Here is an 18,341-nt window from a genome sequence, read left to right as displayed (position 1 = left end):
GAGTTGATAAGGTTAGGTGGTAAACAAGCTATTGTATATGACTTTTGCCTTGTGTGACAAAGCAACTCAGATTACTAGCACCATAATCATGTGTAATTTGTTCTTCTGGTATAGACACACTTCTGAGAAGTTGAGTGGTAACTCCTGGCTTCCTTTTCATAAAAAAGGGTGTGCTGTGAATCTTTATAGAGACTGCTCAACTCCAGAAAGTTAGAAAAGTCAAGGAAATGCCATGGACATTGGAAAAGATGTGGTAGCCAGGAAGTTTGGTCTGGCATCTTAGCTTCTAATGTAGGTCACTTGCATCCTGGTACATCTGAATATCTATGAAACAAGGACAGGAGATATCTTAATCTAGATCAAGGTGGCTGATTACTTCTGCTATCTCTGTACAATGATCAGTAAGGCTATTATAAGTGCTAGAATATTTGTCCTATATTAGTAAGCTGGTGAGATGCATCAAGAGAAGGAAATAAGACGTGTGCAGATGCTAGCCCAAATGTTTGTTTCATTTTGATTGCTTGCAAACTATTGGCAGTCCCAGCACAAGGGAAATTTCTATCCCACTCCCTGTTTAGATGGTGAAAATGCCATTCTGTTTTGATAGATGCACAAGAGAAAATCCACAATCAGCTGGAAAAAAAACACATCTCAGGTCATCAGACTCTTGGATCATAAACAACATCTGCCTAAGTGTCTTCCTCCTGATGTGCGCTGGCAGCAAAATTGGATGGAATGAGGGAGGATAATCATGTGCTTTGAGTGAGATGGAGAGAATCCTGTGCACAAGGGAAACTTGAATTAAATGGCTTGGAAAACAATGAATTGGAACATAATGAGGTTGCCAGATCCTGTTTTGATAATAAAGGCATCTCCTCCCCTGAACTTTCTGTGACTTCTATCACAGTGCTGCAAGAATTTTGAGAGGCTAAATTTTCTTCTTCCTTAACACACAGATTTTCAGGGTTGCTTTGCATAACACCCACTTTCTAACACAGTCTTAAATTGATGGGGCCTGGAGCCCATTCTTTCCCATAGGCATAAGGGCATTGACATCAACCCTTTGACTGTTACATTATCCTTGTTTGATGTGATGTAATCCGCACATGCAACAAACAGGTTTGCAGGCGCAAGCATTACAGCAGAAGTTCTTAACCTTTTTGTCCCTGGGCCCCTTTGAGAGTCTGATGCAAGCTTCGGACCCCTTCTCAGAAACATGTTTTTAAACACACAAAATGAATATACATACATTGTATTACAAAGGAAACCAATTATGCTCAATACAGTTATTAAAAAGCAACATAACTGTGATATCACTATTTATTTATTTATATATCACATTTACACCCTGCTGCAATCATAGGCAGACACTTGGCAGCTCTCCTAAAAGTGCTTCTTTATGAAGCCATTAAATGAGTAATAAGACAACGCCCCTTTTAAGGCAATAATAATTTTAGATAGTGAGATTTGTTGAAGTTAACATTTTTGGAGTCTAGAGGTCATAAATTATTGAATGGAAAGCTACATTTCAGTTAGAAGTCAATGAAGATGAAGTAATTTTGTTTCCAATCCAAATTCACGGTCCCTCTGAAGTCATGGACCCCAACGGTTTGTAAACCCCAGGTTAAGAACCCCTGCATTAGAGCAATCTATGCGCTAGAGAGACAAAATCACTTAGGGCCCTCCATTGCGTGTCTCCTATGGGGAAAGGATGTCATGGCTATTGTGTCACCTGTGAACTGACTCCATCCATGACCTGAGGTCTGGTGCCATGGGAGGTCTAGTAAAGCCTACCTTTCATTTTGTTTTCCCATTTACAATAAATGCTACCCACAATTTCATGCAGCGTCCCATAGCCTGCCTTTTTAATATTCCTAATATAGTCTTCTGCTCCCCACCCACAAAAAATATCTTGCCCCCAAAACAAGGCATATCAAAGTCTGTTGGGGCAGAGGGAGTGGGACAAAGAGACATGTGTAGCAATGTAGCAAGAAGCATTCTCTCTCTCTCTCTCTCTGGGGCATGTGCGCGCCCACTTATGAGTGAAAAAATACTTTGGCTTAATGTTATAAATGATCTCAGGATTTCACTTCTCCTTCTGTGTTTGCACATGGAGTCCACAGAGGATGCTCCATACAAAGGTGGAAGTGAAGGTTGTTTCCAGCAGAAATGAAATTATCAGCATCCTGGCTGAATGAATTTCAGATCACAGCAGATATATATATAGTGGATGGAGCATCCATTGGGAGGAAATAGATGAGTGGGAGAAAGACCTGTTCCATAAATGGTCATTGCATTGCCATTTAATCCCTAATTCAATGGGATGGCTTTGGTTTTTTTTAAAACATGACACCTGCTCAGATTTTTAGAAAATAAAGAGTTGGCACTGGCTTTCAGTATTACTCACTGAAGTTGTCATATTTATTTCATAAATAAGGAACAATGCTTTTGTTTCCTCACGTGTCTTTTCTGACTTCCTTGTTCCTAACTTCTTTTTTTCAGAACAGATTCAGCTGAGAAAGATTCTAAAGGGAAATTCTGAATGGGAGGTTGGTCGTCACCAGTGGTGACTTAAGAGTTAGAAATTCGGGCTGAATGTATTTCACACATACGCACACAAGAAAAATGGCAAAATTCACTTTTTGTGAAAGAAAACAAACCTAGGAACTTGTTCAGGCATATGGACCTATTTACCTTATCGAGCTAAACAGGGATATTTTATTAACTTCACTGGAAGTTCAGGGGGTTTGCCAGACACAATAAAAGTCGGTCTTCTGATATCGGAATGAGCACCGTCCTCATTTAACTTCTGTTCCTGGACTCCTAAGTTTTTTATCAACTGGAAATAAAATGACTCAGATTTTCCCAACACAGCAGCCTGACATGTTGAAGTACAACATCCCAATCTGCAATAAATGCTGGGTTGATGGGAGCACAGCCTCATCCATTTGCACTCTTTGAATTGGAGAAAGCTAATCTAGGTCAATCTGCTGTGTGTGCCCTTTAAATGGCAGCGGCTCTTGTTTTTTTAAAGATATCCTTCAACTGAAAGTTGAATCCTGATGTATCATTTGTATTTAACGTCCTCTTTGTTTCTCTAGTTCACTAATGAGAAAAATAACATTGTTATTTCAGTTCATTTATCAAACAGAATTCTCAGAACATAATGTCCTGTTCCTTACTGCAACTCCTCTGTTTCTGTGATAATGACATCTCCTGGAGAAACAGACATTTATTTCTATGTCCTGAAGGAGTTCTAGTCATGGGCCTATTTTCATAAACCTCCATTACGATTGTTTGTTTCTGGTAGAAAGGAATCATTAGGTGGGGAACTCCAGCTTATACTTGAAATGTCTCCTGGTGTGGGAGCAAGGCTATATATAGGAGTTTATTTTTTTGAAAACCAGACATTTTATTACTACTTGCTGTCACTAAGAATGATGGATTCATGACCACTTGTTCCAACAGCTGTATTGCCTCTGTGTCAATTTTGCTTGGTAATGAGTGACAAAACATAGAGATTTTACACAGTGTCTTGCCTTTGAATGTCCGCCTCTTGCAACCACGGATCAACATTCAGTTGATCCAAAAAAGCGGACCCTGCACCTGCAGGAAAAACGCGAAGAAAAAAAAATTAAAAATTGAAAGATTAACATCCTAAGACTGGAAGCAAATAAAGAAGGAAAACACCAGTATAGCTAAGGATTATTTAAACTTGCCCGAGTCATGTGTTGGGGAAAGATGAGAGAAACATCACAGCAGAAGAATGTTGTCAGGGCTTGTTTATGCTACAGTTAGGTACAAGTGGGAAAAGTCCCTAAAATTTGGATCCTCTAATGTAGGTGATCCAGGACATAAACTCGTTTCTTTCTTTTCATGACATCTGTATGATTCTTTTGTTCTCTCTTATCCTGTATATTCATAAAAATCTGGAATCTGAAGTTTGAGTACATACTTTTGATAACTCAGAAAGTCCCCACTCTATCTAGAAGGCTGATCTTTTACGCAACGTGCTTAAACCAAAGCAAAGTCAGGGTAAAGCTGCAAGCAATGAAATGGGATTTAGCCAGCAGCAGGTCTGTCCCAAGTTGAAATCAGCAAATCCTCACTCACGATTTATTTTAAATTACAGAAGCAACAAGAAAAAATGTGTTACACACTGACATCTTGATGTGTTTTTTTTCCCAAATCCTTCCACAAAAGATTAGGTATACTGAACTAGGGAAGATTGTAGGAATTTTTTCTAATAGTGCAGGTACATTTCAGATGAGGTAGCACCTTAGAAGCATAAGCATTACTTCCAGATTAAAATCTGTAGGACTTATAGATCTTATATATATGTGTGTGTGTGTGTGTATGTGCATGTGTGTGTGTATATATATAATTATCTCTAATAAAAATTATATATACACACACACACATATATAAATAATTTTATTAGAGATAATAATAATTTTTTTTAAAGGAAGATAAAAACTAATATAAAGTAGGAAAAGGAAGAGAAAAAGAAAGAAATCAAAGAGAAAGCTAACGGTGCAAGAAAGGGAAAAAAGTAAAAGAAAAAGAGAAAAAAAAAGAAAAAGAGAAACTTGTAGGTCTCATTAAAATCAGTAGAACAAGCTAGGACTAGACCCTGCAGAGTCCTCCTATGTGGACTCTGATCATGTGAAGCGAGAATTATGGGTAGCTAATTTAGGGCACCTGCCCATCATCGTTCTCTATCCCCAAACTCTCAGCACTTTAACAGATCTTGGAATAGTGGACTTGAGATATAACAAACAACATCTGGATATGATGATTGCCAGAAACAAAGAGTAGCTGTGGTGTTTGATTTCTCAAGTACAGCAACACAGGCACACCAGTCTTATGAGATTAAACAAGCTATGACAAACAATCCTGAGACATTTTTGGGGGTAGGACCAGCTCTCCTAAGTGGAAGAGGGCACTGCTGTGACTGAAACAGTAAATCCTTGGATTTAACAGATGTTCAGCTTTAACAGACAACTCTCCTCCTCAATTTGCCCATTCAATAAAGGGGTGGTGGGTTTTTTGTGGACTTGTGCCTTCAAGTCTGTATTGACTCCTGGCGAGTCCCTGCAGTTTTCTTGGCAAGATTTCAGAAGTGGTTTGCCATGGCCTCCTTCCTAGGGCTGAGAAAAAGTGATGGCCCAAGGTCACCCAGCTGGCTTTGGGCCTAAGGCAGGACTAGAACTCATGGTCCCCCAATCTCCCAGTCTTAAACACTACACCAAGGTGCTTCTCTAATAGAGGGTTTACTATAATCTAAAGGTGATCTGTGATCTTCACTTGTGATCTTCACTTCTGTCTACTTGAAGTGCTGAGAACAAAATATACTTGATCTACTAGTCCCGCTGCAGGTCCCACAGCAAGACAAATCCCCTCACCCAACACCCCCCCCCCCAAAAGAAGGAAAATTCCCTTCCCCATCTGCCAAGTGTTGAAAAGGAGGAGGAAACTGACATAACTTCTTGTTAATTTCACTCCTGCTTGATTTGCCTGAAGGAGGATTGGGAAATCCTCAAAGTGGTCTTTCTCTGACCTGACCTGAAACTCAGAAGCCAGGAAGGCTGAGGCAACAGTTTCCCCTATTGAGAAAATGGAAGTGCACAATCCTTTGAAAAATTAATTACAATCCTTATTTTACAATGGCTTTAACTTATCACAGCTGATTCTGCAATAAATCATTCAACTCTCTAACCCTGCGGAAGGTGGGGTGACACTGAAGTCCAGAGGTGCTTTCAAACAACTTGCATGGAGGGGTTCTTAGGATCAAAGCTTAAAACAATCGATTGTAGTATAGGCTTTTGTAGGCTAGAATCCAATGTTTTGCTTCACCTTCAAAGTGTCACAAAATTCCTTATTTTTGCTGCAACAGACTTAACCTAGTTACCCTTCAGGAAGCTGTGACGTGTTTGTATTCCATCTCCACTTTTGATGTGCAGCTGTGAGACTTCATGTATATGACTTAGTAAGTTAAACAAGGAATCTTTGTCCTTCAGTTGAACAAGTTTATCTTCTGTATTATTTTGGTATTTTAAAAATATTGTATTGCCTCTAGCAGAAACACTTACATGCATACACCTACATTTAAGAGTATTAGCAATGGTATAATATTAAAAGGTAATGAAAGAAAAAAAAACTATCCTAAACAAAACTCCAAAATTTGTGACCAAATTGCTCAAAAGTCTTCTTCCTTGCCCCTTTGTTGAACACAGACTGAAATGTTGACAAATAACACATATCAACAATCCATTGTTAAAATGAATATCTTGCTGACAGATCAATATACTCTCTCACAGATGCACAGACACAGATATTGAACCAAGCCAATCAATGAAAAAAAGAAAAAAACAGATGAGGGGAAAAAATTGAGCCACAGCTGTAATGAAATCTGCAATTTATAGTCTGTTTCCTATAGCTCCCAAGATAAATACAGGCACCAGGCAAATTCTAATTAGGAACTGGAAATAAAAAGATTAAGAGAGCTGGTTTGGTCTAGTGGTGAAGGCGCCAGGCTAGAAAGCAGGAGATGGTGAGTTCTAGTCCTGCCTTAGGTGCGAAAGCTGGCTGGGTGACTTTGGGCCAGTCACTCTCTCTCAGCCCACAATGTCTGGCTTGGGTGACAGGCCAGGTGGACAATTCCAGTCGCAACTGTGGATCAACATTTGGTTGATCCAAAAAAGCAGACCCTGCACCTGCGGGAAAAATTCTAGGAAGAAAAAAAAAATTAAAAAGATTAACATCCTAATACTGGAAGCAAAGCAGAAAATATGAGAAATGTTTAATCCTTTGAAGAGACTTCAGTGGGAACTTAAAAGAAGTAAGACTTTTCTAACTTCCATAGGAGCATGAAAGAATATGTGAATGCCACAGATATTATAATTACAAAAATGGTTGGAAATCTGATAAAATATTGACAAAACGTCTCACTTTAGAAAAGCCTTTCCCATATTCTTGTACCTTCTTAGGGTAGCCTGGAAAGACCACAATGCAAGACTTATTCCCCTCTCCCCAGACAGTCACAATGTCTAGTGGGACATGGGTTTGGCTACAATTCATTTCTCATGGCATCATCTGAGAAACATCATGATGAAAGGCTAAGGTTTACTGACAGTATGAAAAACAAATGTTGGAAATTGATGAGACCTCTCAATATCTACTGATAATTCCAGCAGAGTTAATGCTTCCCTTATATGAGGGCCTCCAAAAAGAGAGTGGGCTGGCTCTTCTCTGCTTGTTCAGGAACTCCAACCATGTTGATGCTGAACTGATGAGCCTGCCATTTAAAGGACTTAACGGTTCTTACTCACCTTCAATAATTCAGCACTTTATGCATCAGTAGACTCCCCAGAACTTCCAACTAAGAGATTCTCTTCTCAGCTCTATCCAATCTAGCACTTAGAGCAGTGATTCTCAACCTTTTTGAAGCTGCCGCCCCCCTAAGGAGCGGAAAATTTTTCAATGCCACCCTTTGTGAAAATCCTGTAATTTAGGGTATGGGGGGGGGGGAGTTACTAAATTATAAAAGGCAAAAATTTTAAGTAATTTTTTTCAGTAGACTTACACACCAAATTTGTTCAATTTAACTCAATACTTTTGCCCTGGAAGATAATTGCATTCCTTTTATTAAAATTAAAATGACTAATGCAAAAAAATAAAGATAAAGAACTAATAAGCGCACTTACCTAGCCGACTGGCCAAATAAACAATGAAAGTAAATCGAAACTGAGGGGAAAAAACAGAAATGAAGCAAACGAAAAGCATCTCAAGAAACACGGGTCAAATCAAACATTCATATTGAAAGGACGCTCAACACACGCGCTACGATTAATCGCGCGGGAAAACAGCTGACACATGCGCTGTGCTGGTTGGGATCGGAGAAGAATTGTAGTGTCGAGTTCTTCAAGGTCAGCCTACCTAGAATACAAATTCGTCTCACCATTCTTAGAAGTGTGTGAGGGCAGCCATCACGTAAGTTCGTTTTATTGCTGGTACAAATGGTGTAAACCAGATAATCAATTTAATAAATTTTTTGGGGAGTTTTAAAATTAAGTTCGAATGCCAAAACATGCCCACCGCCCCTCTACCGCCCAAAACATGCCCACTGCCCCCCTACCACCCAAAACAAGTTCACCGCCCCTCAGCATCCTCCCACCGCCCCCCGGGGGCGGTACCGCCCCCGTTGAGAACCAATGACTTAGAGTATTACCAGTAATTTTAAACACTCTCATGTCCTCCAGCATTTCCCTAGGACTGGAGGTCATGCTGTTGTTCTGAGCATCTGATACAACAATTACTTGGAAGGAAGAGGGCTGGCTAAACCTCCCTGGATTTCATCCAAATTATCCACTGCTTAGTTACGCTGGTTTGAAATTCTGGGAATTCTCATCCCAACATATCTGGAGAGTTCCAAGTTGGGGAAGACAGAATGAATCACACAAATGAACTGGTTAAACTCTCCCTTCTATGGCTCTCTCACCGGCACAGTGTTGCATTCCCAGGGTTTACTAGAAAACTGCAGACAACAACAACTCCCCCTCCAAGAATTATGATTTGGTGAGATGCCAAAAATGGTTTTCAATTCTTCATTTTACTGCAAAATAAAGTATTACAAAGGGCCAGCAATGCTCTGACCACGTAAATCAATTGCTTAAACTGAAAACCAAATTGACATTTTCTAGGATAAGAAAATCTAGCAAAATCTGTAAAAGAGGGATCCATTTCAAGCAGCACCATATTTCTCACCCTGTGCAGCTTAGAAAGGAATTCTGGGGCCAAACCTCAGGCCTAAATACTCATTTCTAAGGAAAGGACCCCCTCCCAAACCTTATCATTCAAGCAGGAGGCAGATTGGAGGTCATCATCTAGCTGGCAGAGGGTTCGGTCATGGTATGTGGGAATGACTGTGGGAGACAGGAGGAAGAGCTGCAGACCAGACTACTGTCGTGCAAAAGGTATCTCAGGCCACAGAAGGAAAAGGGACATGGGAAGTGTCTCAGAAGAGACTCTCTCTAGTTTTCTGAAAAGTAAGACTAAGGGAGGGGAGAAGCCTTTCACACTTGCAAGACTCTGTTACTGTAACCTTACAATAAAGGTAGTGTTAGTACTCATGGTTGGTGCTTCTTGTCTGGACTACCTTGAAAGGCTGACAGGTTCAAAGTCCTTCCTGAATGGATCTGAAGCCATCTCTGTTGATGCTCTGTGTTCCCTTTGTCTTTAAGTACGCCATCTCTGATGCCTTTGGTGTTGGGCAGTTCCTAAAAGAATAGAGAGGAAAACAAGGACATCCAATTCCCCTGCAAACTATCACCCTCTGCCCAGGAGCAGCACAGCCATTCTGTAGTAGAGAGAAGATCCTTCAGCTACAGGAAACAGGTGTTGGGTTTGTGAAAAAAAACAGCTGAGGACTTGAAATGCTGAAAAAAGTGGGGGATAATGGGGGGCCCTCCTGACTGGCCACAAAAAGGGGAATCACAATAAGGATATGGTTACAGATTAGTTATGCTACCTTGCCATGGACTTCCGGGCATTGTTCCTGTGTCATTCAGGTGGTAGCATTGTTTGGTTGCAGCACTCCCTTTCCCCCTTCGTCTCCCTCCGATGACAGCAGCCCCTCCACCCCTCAGCCTCTACTGAGCAAGTTCCTGCCTGAAAGTGACACATGTTTTTCAACTGAAAATAGCCCTTTCTCCAATCTGGTAATTCACAGAAAAGAAGTTGCAATCCTAAAGTTGGCTTTTCCCAACTGGTATCTTTCAAAATTATCAGACCACTTCCTATAGTACCCAGATGAGATTGGCTGCTCTCAGAACTACGGGAATTGAATTATGGGAATTGAAGTCCAGTGTATCTGGAGGGCAGTACCTTGGCAATCTAGCCTTAGAAACTAGAGAAAGAGATCCTGGTTTAAATCTCTGTTCACCTCCGGCACTGGTCAAATTACTCCTTTCCAGTATCAGTGTTTGGATACATTGGTGACCCATGTTCAAGGTTCCAACTTAACTGTGCCCAGAGCTGGTTTGGCTTGGTGACTGTGATTCAAGACAAAAAATCTGGAAACTGTTTGGTATATTTGGACTGCTTCAGTTCATTGAAAAATATTCGTGATACGCTATTGGTTTACATAGGGAGATGGATCAAATCATAGGAGTGTATCTTTCAACTCGTTCTCACCTGATCCAAGGTCACCAACTTCATCTTTCCAGTTAATTAGCTATAGAAGAATAGCTCTGCTGGATCAGACAGACATTGCCTGACTAAATGCAGACAGAATGGTCTTAAACAGCACCTGGGCATAAATGTTCTGTTCCCCAGAGAGTGGTATTAAGTTTCATATGGCCACTGTTTTTGGTGATGTAGTAATAAATTGCCATCATCACAGTGATTTCCTCCATGAATGATCATCCCACTTGCTCACCACATTCCATGGGAAGAAATGTCATCATTTAATGGTGTACTGTGAGTTCTTTGTATTGGCCTGTCCTGAGTCTCCCACTCTTCAGTTTTACTGGTTGACCCCAGATTTTAGCTACTAGTATTAGCTACTATTGTTAGAGTCATCAGAAAGGAGGACAAAATACAATACTGTACTAAATTGCATGGATTCATTTATATTTCATTATTGTAATTTATCTAGATACATCTCATCATGCCTAATTAGGGGCAGCACCAATCTAACATAATCATATCTCAAAAACTATCCAGTCAGACCTGGCTAATATTTGGATGGGAGACCACTAGGAAATGCAAGAGAAAATGGGAAGTTAAAAAAAATCTAGAAGGCCGAAATGGGAAGCAACATCTGTACTGCTGCCAAGAAAACTGGATGGATATGTGTCCATGAAGTCACTAAGAGCTGAGCTTGACTTTGAAGGAGGTTTTCCATTATATTTTATCCTAGTGGAGAAGAGTGTGACCTATATGTTTGCTTAGTATGCTCATTGCTGACTGATGCGAGTTATATATTTTCCTGAGTATGTTATATCCCACCCAAGTGTGTTTAAAGTGGATACTTTAAACATTGCAATAGTAGAGAATATTTGCTGAACTGTTGGGTTCTCGGTTGCTCTTGATAATGTTACTTAGTCTGTAGGAAAACAACCAAGCTCAGAAAACACCAAGAACCTTTTAATTGCTGTGGGAAGAAAACAAAGTCCCCAAATAAAACTTTCACATTAGAGGGAGAATGCCTTATTCAAGATTTAGAAGGATCAGTTATTTAAAAGGTACAGAGAGTCAATTATTTATTATATCTTACTGAAGATATAAGGTGTAAGTTAATATGCATAAATGCAGAGCAAATTAAATGAATGAAGCCCATAAGATATTTCAGACATTATCTTAGACAGGGACCTCTGGTCATTGGGATCAGTCCAAGACCTAATTTACAACTCTAACATCAGCCATTTTAATAAGAGCAATAAGAAATTTTTTAATAACAGTGCACATAACACTGAAGATGAATTACTAAGTGATTCTTTCTTAAAATGTCATCTGTGTAAGCTAAAAGGTCATTCATGCAAAGATGAGGCGAGGGAAAAAGTCAGCAATTGTGGGTTGTGACTTGCTTCTATTTTGCTGCTGTGTGTGTGCACATATGCACACACTACTTCTTAAATACACTGCAGTGACTTTTCGATTTTCTTAACCAAATTGGTTCTATTAGGAGGAGGCAATCATCAATAAAAAAGGTCAGTGAGCGTGGGTTTTCTCTGGCAATGCTACAGTGAATAACTCACACTCGGTTTCCCTTGCTCAACTAAGTCTCTTTCCTGAGGGAAGAAAAGCTTTTTGCTTATCCACTTCTGCTTCTCTCTTCCGTGATGTGATGGATAACTTCATGGCTCCTGCCCTCCTTTCTTACAATTCTTCATCTTCAAGTTGGACTTCGATCTGATGGCCCTTCAGAGATAGAATTCTTCTCTACAGAATAAGCTACCTGACACCAAACCCCAATTGTTCTGCTGCAATGGTATTTTCAGTGATGACCACCTTTTATAGCTCAGACCTGACCCTATGCAATCGTGCCACCTGGTGTTGCTTATCATTATTACAAACACAATAGACCTCGGGGGTTCCCCATCCTTCAGACAAGAAAACAGCCTCACTCTGTTGGTTTCACTGCTAGTGTGCAAACTACCCAGTTGTACCTATTCAGGAGATACTGTCCTTAGGTTCCAGGCGTGTGTAAAGGATATTAGGTCAAAACTGCGAGCTGTACCAGTAGTGACTGGCCTAGGGCTCTTTCTTACGGCCACGTGAAGGTGCTTTTCTCCAATTCATGAGTCAGGAGGAATATATTTAGGTATAAAAAGCACTGTCCCACAGCCTACCTTTACTGCGCTGTGGCAATGGAGCTGGCCAGGATTGCTACAACCACACAGTTTAGTGCAGGATAGTTTCCCAGCAGTGATCGGTGGGTTTCCCCCTCTCCTTCCCCCCCCAACAAACATGCCCCCTCAGCATCACTTACTGATGGGGAACCACCAATTGCCATCCTGAATGCGAAGTGGCGGGACAGGGAGGGGCGGGGGGACTCCAGGATCTCTTCCCCCTGTGAGAGATTGTGAGGAGGCTGACAAATATGAGGAATGTTCATTATAAAGAACCATTAGGGGGAGAAGAGTTCTTGAGTTGCTTAGCTCATAAATGGCAGCTGGGTTGTTTATTGTTTCAAAACATTCAAAGAAATGCCACCTTAATGAATTCATTCAGTGATATATGTGGGCTGGGGGTTCCTCTTGCAGTTGCCAAGATTCCATACTTTGCACCTAAAAATACTTGTGGGTGTCTGTGTGATACTTGCCCCTTAATTATGCCAGATGCTATGGAGCTTGGCGCTGCCCCTCTGGGTGCCAGCCCTCTTATGCGCCTGCCAGAGAGCTGGAGTATTTCCCAGTTTTGTTTTGTTTTGTCTTTTGACAGCTCAGGGTCAATATTCATTTCTTTATTTATGTATTGCCCTGGGAATATTGATCTCCTGGAAGATTGAGTGGTCAATATTCCCTTAACAAAAATAGCCTGTAGCTTTCATAGCTGCTGCATTGAAACCCCCAAGAAGTGGCTTTGGGGCTTTGCTGATCCTTCTCATTCCCACTTTGGCGCTGAGCTGCCTGTCTGAGTGGCCAGCCTGCCTTACTGACTTCACCCCACCTGTCCGTTCAGCTTGCCGTTGCCCAGTTCATCTGCCCCCAACCTGGGAGCCTCCCAGCAGGTCCTCATCCACCAGCCAGTGCCAATCCACCCAATTTTTCACACCATCTGCTGCTCCTTTCAGAAAACCTCACATTTTAGGCAGTGCTGGGTATTTGGCCCCTTTCATCCTGCTCTGGGTGCTGAAAATCATGTCATGGTTCTTCAATGTTCTAGCTATAGGGGAATTCCTTCAGACAGAGTTTTTAAAAATCATGCTGTAATGTTCAGCTCCAGAAGAAGGGATATGCATAATGAAAGTCAGCTCTTAGGTATGATGGGGAGGATGGCTGCCCCGTAGGTCCTGAGGAACATTTATCTTTGAGTGCCACTGGGAATATCGATTTCCTGGAATACCCACATTCCCATGCCCAAACCATAAAAAACAAGAACAGGCTGCATTGGTGAGGCAGTCTGGGAGCTCCAGTACCAACAGTCTTGGAAATCTAGCTCCCAGCCACCACCTGGAAAGGTAGTCCCAGGTAGACCTTCCAGGAATGTATTTGCTGGCTACACTGGGAAGTACAAATATACATTCCAGCTTGCTGGGAAATCATGAAAATATGATTGAAAATATTTTGCAGTGGAATATGACATTTGTCCACTTGGTGACATCTTACTCCCAAGATGGGGCTGCTGTACTTTAATTGCTATTTAGAAGGGAGAATTTCACCAGACACTCCCTTCCTCATTTCTGCAGGGATGCCTTCATGGAAAAAAAAGGCAAAATCTAGTAGCAAATTCACAGAGGAATTCTGCTAGCTTTCTGTGGCTCACAGTAACTTCTTCCAAACACAGTCATGTGGCATAGTTCCCATGTTACTCTGATTAGTTTGAAAGAGATTTGCATAACTAGGATTCTTTCAGGAAACATACATCTGCAACTGTATTTTGTTGAGCTCTCACTTGGATGGTACTACTGAAGTGATGAAAATCTTCCTTCTGGAAAAATGCATTGTAGGACATCCAAGTAATATATTCCTTCTGTGATAATGATGTTCATTTATTTGTTATGTTCATATATTGTTGCAGTAAAAATGATTCTTGATCCTTTATATGATATAAACAACATTAGAGTATCGTGAACCTGCTTCCCCAAGTCGTGCCCCCCTGTCAAGAGACAACGTGGGCGTCAATAGAGAACCTCAACGGACAACAGCCCACCATCTTGCTGGGGTTCAGCTTCAGCCTCTTCTATCCCATCCAGACTTCGACAGCCTCCAGGACCCTGGATAAGACATCGACTGCACCTCCATCACAGCCTGGGGTAATGATATTGTAACAATCTGCCACTCACAACTCACAACTTCAGTGACTCTCCCTGCAACCAATAATGGCTCAAAAGAAAGTTAATTTATTGAGAACAAGTGTACAGTTCCAAAGCATTGCTAAGACTGAGCCTGCGTGCGCCAAAAGTTGCTTTTACCTTTTTTCTCTTTCCCCCTTGCACCCCCCTAACCTCCCAGTCTTCTCACACTCGCTTGTTGGCACAATCTTGAGCATTCCTCAGTCTCTGATAACAGCCCATCTGCCTCTAACGGTCATTTCTTCCATCCATCCTTCCAGATCCTTCCAACGCCCCCCCCCCCCCCATGTCTCTTAATGGCAGAACCAAAGCAAGCAAGCTGGCAAATAATGTGGTTAATTGATTGCGAGGATTCTGACAGATATACTCTAAAGCTAGGTATTATCAGTGCACATATCTTAACCATTGGATGACCTTTCCCAGTTGCAGCAAACTACTGCAAGATAGTGCCTCCAATCTCCAAGCCCTGTAGGCAGTCCAGGAGGGTAAAAGCCAATGAAAGGTCTAAAAGGACCAGGAGAGGTAGACTACACCCATCCAGGTCCCATCAAAGGTAATCTTCTAGAGCAACCAATGCTGCCACCATCGTATGCCCATTCCTGAACCTGGATTGAAAAGGGTCCAGATAAGCCATCTAGAGTTCTGTGTAACTGATTCTTCACCATTGTCTCAACATAATTTTTCCTAAAAAAGGAAGGCTGTAGAACAGACAATAGTTATCTAAAAATCACCTGCCCAGGAGTGCTTCTTTAAGACTTTCAAGACTGCAGGCAATACCCCCTTCCAAAATTAGACATTGACAGTTACCCAGAGCCAAGTGACCACACACACACACACACACCAGCCCCCTGCAGGACCCAGGAGGGGCAAGGATCAAGCCTATTCTTGGCAGACAAGTCTACAGAGCACACTATCCAACATCTCACTTTACAGGCCAATGGAGTTCCAGATAATATGGCAAGTCATTGCCCTAGTCACCATCATAGATTCTGCCCATGAAGAGTCAAGATTTTAGCGATACTGAGCAATTTTGACAACAAAATACTGTGCATATTGTTCACAATGGGCAGGTAGAATATCTCCATGCTGACTTCTATCTAAGAGGAAGTTAATCACCCTAGCCTGTGTTATCCCTACAGGGGCATGTACCCGTGCGCATTTTTCGACTTTCTCCATTGATGCTCCAGGAATCACTTCTACTGCTTCATCTCCCAGAGATCCTTCGTCTCTCAGAGGTCCTGAAGAGCCAACCAGGATCAGTCAACAGATGGAGGCCTGCCCTAGCCCCCATGATCCCCAATGTAACCTAACACTGCTGTGGGTTTTCCTCATTTTGCTATCATTGGGCACAACTGCTAACTGTGTTTAGGGCATCCCTCTGGGTTATGCTGCAAAATATGAGCTGGGAGTAGGAGGAGCAGCAGACAGTTGTCCAAGCAAAATGCCCACAAGCATAGTAGCAACACACTGCAACACACATTCAGTCTGGCCTTGAAGTAAAGGGGAAAGAAGTCCTTTCTGTGGTGGTGACCAAAGGCAAGAACTTGCAATGCACCAGTGCTGATTTCTAGCCTGTGTCCTACAGCAGACACAGAGTATAATTCTCTGGTTGTAGGACTGAATACAGCATGATAGTTAAATATACTGTACAGAAAATCTTGTGTGGATTAAATGGTTGATCAACACAGTAGAGATTTACATACTTACTCTGTAATTCCATTAAAAAATCAGGAAAATTGTCTGAATCCCTTTCAAACAAGATGTCTGAATTCCTTTATCATCACAGATGTTCTGAGGCTGGTGACTAATGTGTTTTTATATAAAATTCTAAGATTATTGATGTGTGCAGACTACCTTTTAGCTCCCCTGCCTTTGAAGTTACTCTGAAGTTCAATTACTTATTGTTCCCAATCATTCATTTTTCTGTGCTTCAGGAGAATAAGAACCATAAAGGACCTTGGGTTTTCTTCTCCTCCATAATTGTGAAACTGATTTGTTCTTGAAGGCTAAGGTTAGAGGCAAGATTTTTCAAAACTAAAAACCTGAGCTCTCAAAATTAGCCATATATGAGCACTATCAGAATAGCCCTGGAGCTGTCAGTGAGATGACTCCAAAGTAAGAGATTTACAGATGCCTGTGCGGTCATAAATTTTCTTTTTGATAATTTGGCTGTAATATGGATTCCTTCCTCCTCTGTTGCTAAACATTATTTTCTAAACAGATAAATAGCATTCATAAGTTTACACCAAAGAATTCTTGCCTAGCATGACAACAATGTCAGGAAATCAAATCTTACGCATACAGTAACCCTCAGTTTAACAGACTAGTGGAGAAAATGTGTCAATTAGATCTGAATCTCTGTTAAATCCAGATGGAATTTTCCACAATGCATTTTACATATTTTATGCACGTGTAAAAGGGAATGGGAATTTACTATTGCATAACCTGGCTGATGGGTTTTTGATGCATCCAAAAGCTTTCAGATATTTTTAATGCAAACATTCCTCTGAATCCAGAAAGACAACAAATTTGTATTTGCTTTTTAAAAAACAAGGCAAAGGCAAAGGCAAAACAAAACAAATTTATTTAAAGAAAAAGTCCAGAGAAGGAAGGTGAGATCCATGAGGTTTTAGCTTATTTCAGACTGTTTCTTTCTATGGGGAGATCTGCAAACAAAGTGAGGGGGGGTTCCCCAAAAAATCCAAGATGGTAGGTGTGACTGTGCAGTTGAAGCCATGCAATGCGTATTAAAAGGGGTAGGAGTGGAGTTCCACTTGGTTAACTGTTTTGACCCACCCCCTTTCCTTATAGATCCACATCTTCCTAGATCCCTTTTAAAAATGTTTTCATATTGTAATCTTATACATATTGATGTGGGATTATGAGCCTTTTTCCACCTGGAGCTAACCACAGCACAAGTGCCAGTGTTAAAGTAGCACTTTCCTCCTTGTTAAGACTCCATCCAAAGATCACTCAAACAGCATAGTCCACAGGTTGGGGGGGGGGGGGTCAAAATCAGCAAGAGGGCAGATGGTTTCATGATGCAAGCCCTGCCTCTTTAAAACAAATGTACAGAAAAGGTGGGACTTGCATCACAATCCTCCATCCACCACCTTGTTGATTTTGACTTCCCCATGAGGAGCCGCTATACCTAATACGGGGTAAAATGTGTTAAGCTTTGTCACCACTACCTTGCAGTGAAGTCACAGCACTGGCAGTTATTGGGAACAGCTTTGTCAAGCTTATATAACTTTATAAGAAAATCCAGGAACACATCAGTAAGGATTTTAAGGAAGGGAAAGGATTATGCTGTTCTGATAGATACTTTGAAAAATAAAATCCTCTTTTGTTAGGAAAAATTAGAAGGGATAGGGTGAATTAAATTTTAAAATAAAAGAATAGCTAGAGCTAGAAGGCTTTATATCTTATTGATTTACTTATATGCAACTGTTTAAATGTTTTTGTATAAATGATGAATATGTTATTGTTAAAATGTATAAGATGTTGTTACAGATGAATCTGGAAGATGAACAAGCCAAGAAAGATGGAAGGTCCCACAAATACCTACAGCAGAAGAATGAATTATTTAATGGACTTGGTTTAAATGGCAAAATTAATAATATTAATAAGAGATAATATTGTTTTTTAAATTTGTCTCCTTATGGTGACCCTTCCTAGATTACATGCTTGTGGGGGGGGGAACGAAAGTGTTGATTGTGGGTTTTAACAATTAGGTGGTTTGTGTTGATAGAAATAATGTGAATTTAGATTAATTAGTGGTAAGAGATTAACTTTCTTCTAATTTGTATTTATACCTGTATGG

Source organism: Python bivittatus, unplaced genomic scaffold, assembly GCF_059951505.1.
Source record: "Python bivittatus isolate LINGU-HERP-01145 unplaced genomic scaffold, Pbiv_v1 ctg000480_np1212, whole genome shotgun sequence".
In the NCBI taxonomy this organism is placed as follows: Eukaryota; Metazoa; Chordata; class Lepidosauria; order Squamata; family Pythonidae; genus Python; species Python bivittatus.
This window is presented reverse-complemented; position numbering follows the sequence as displayed.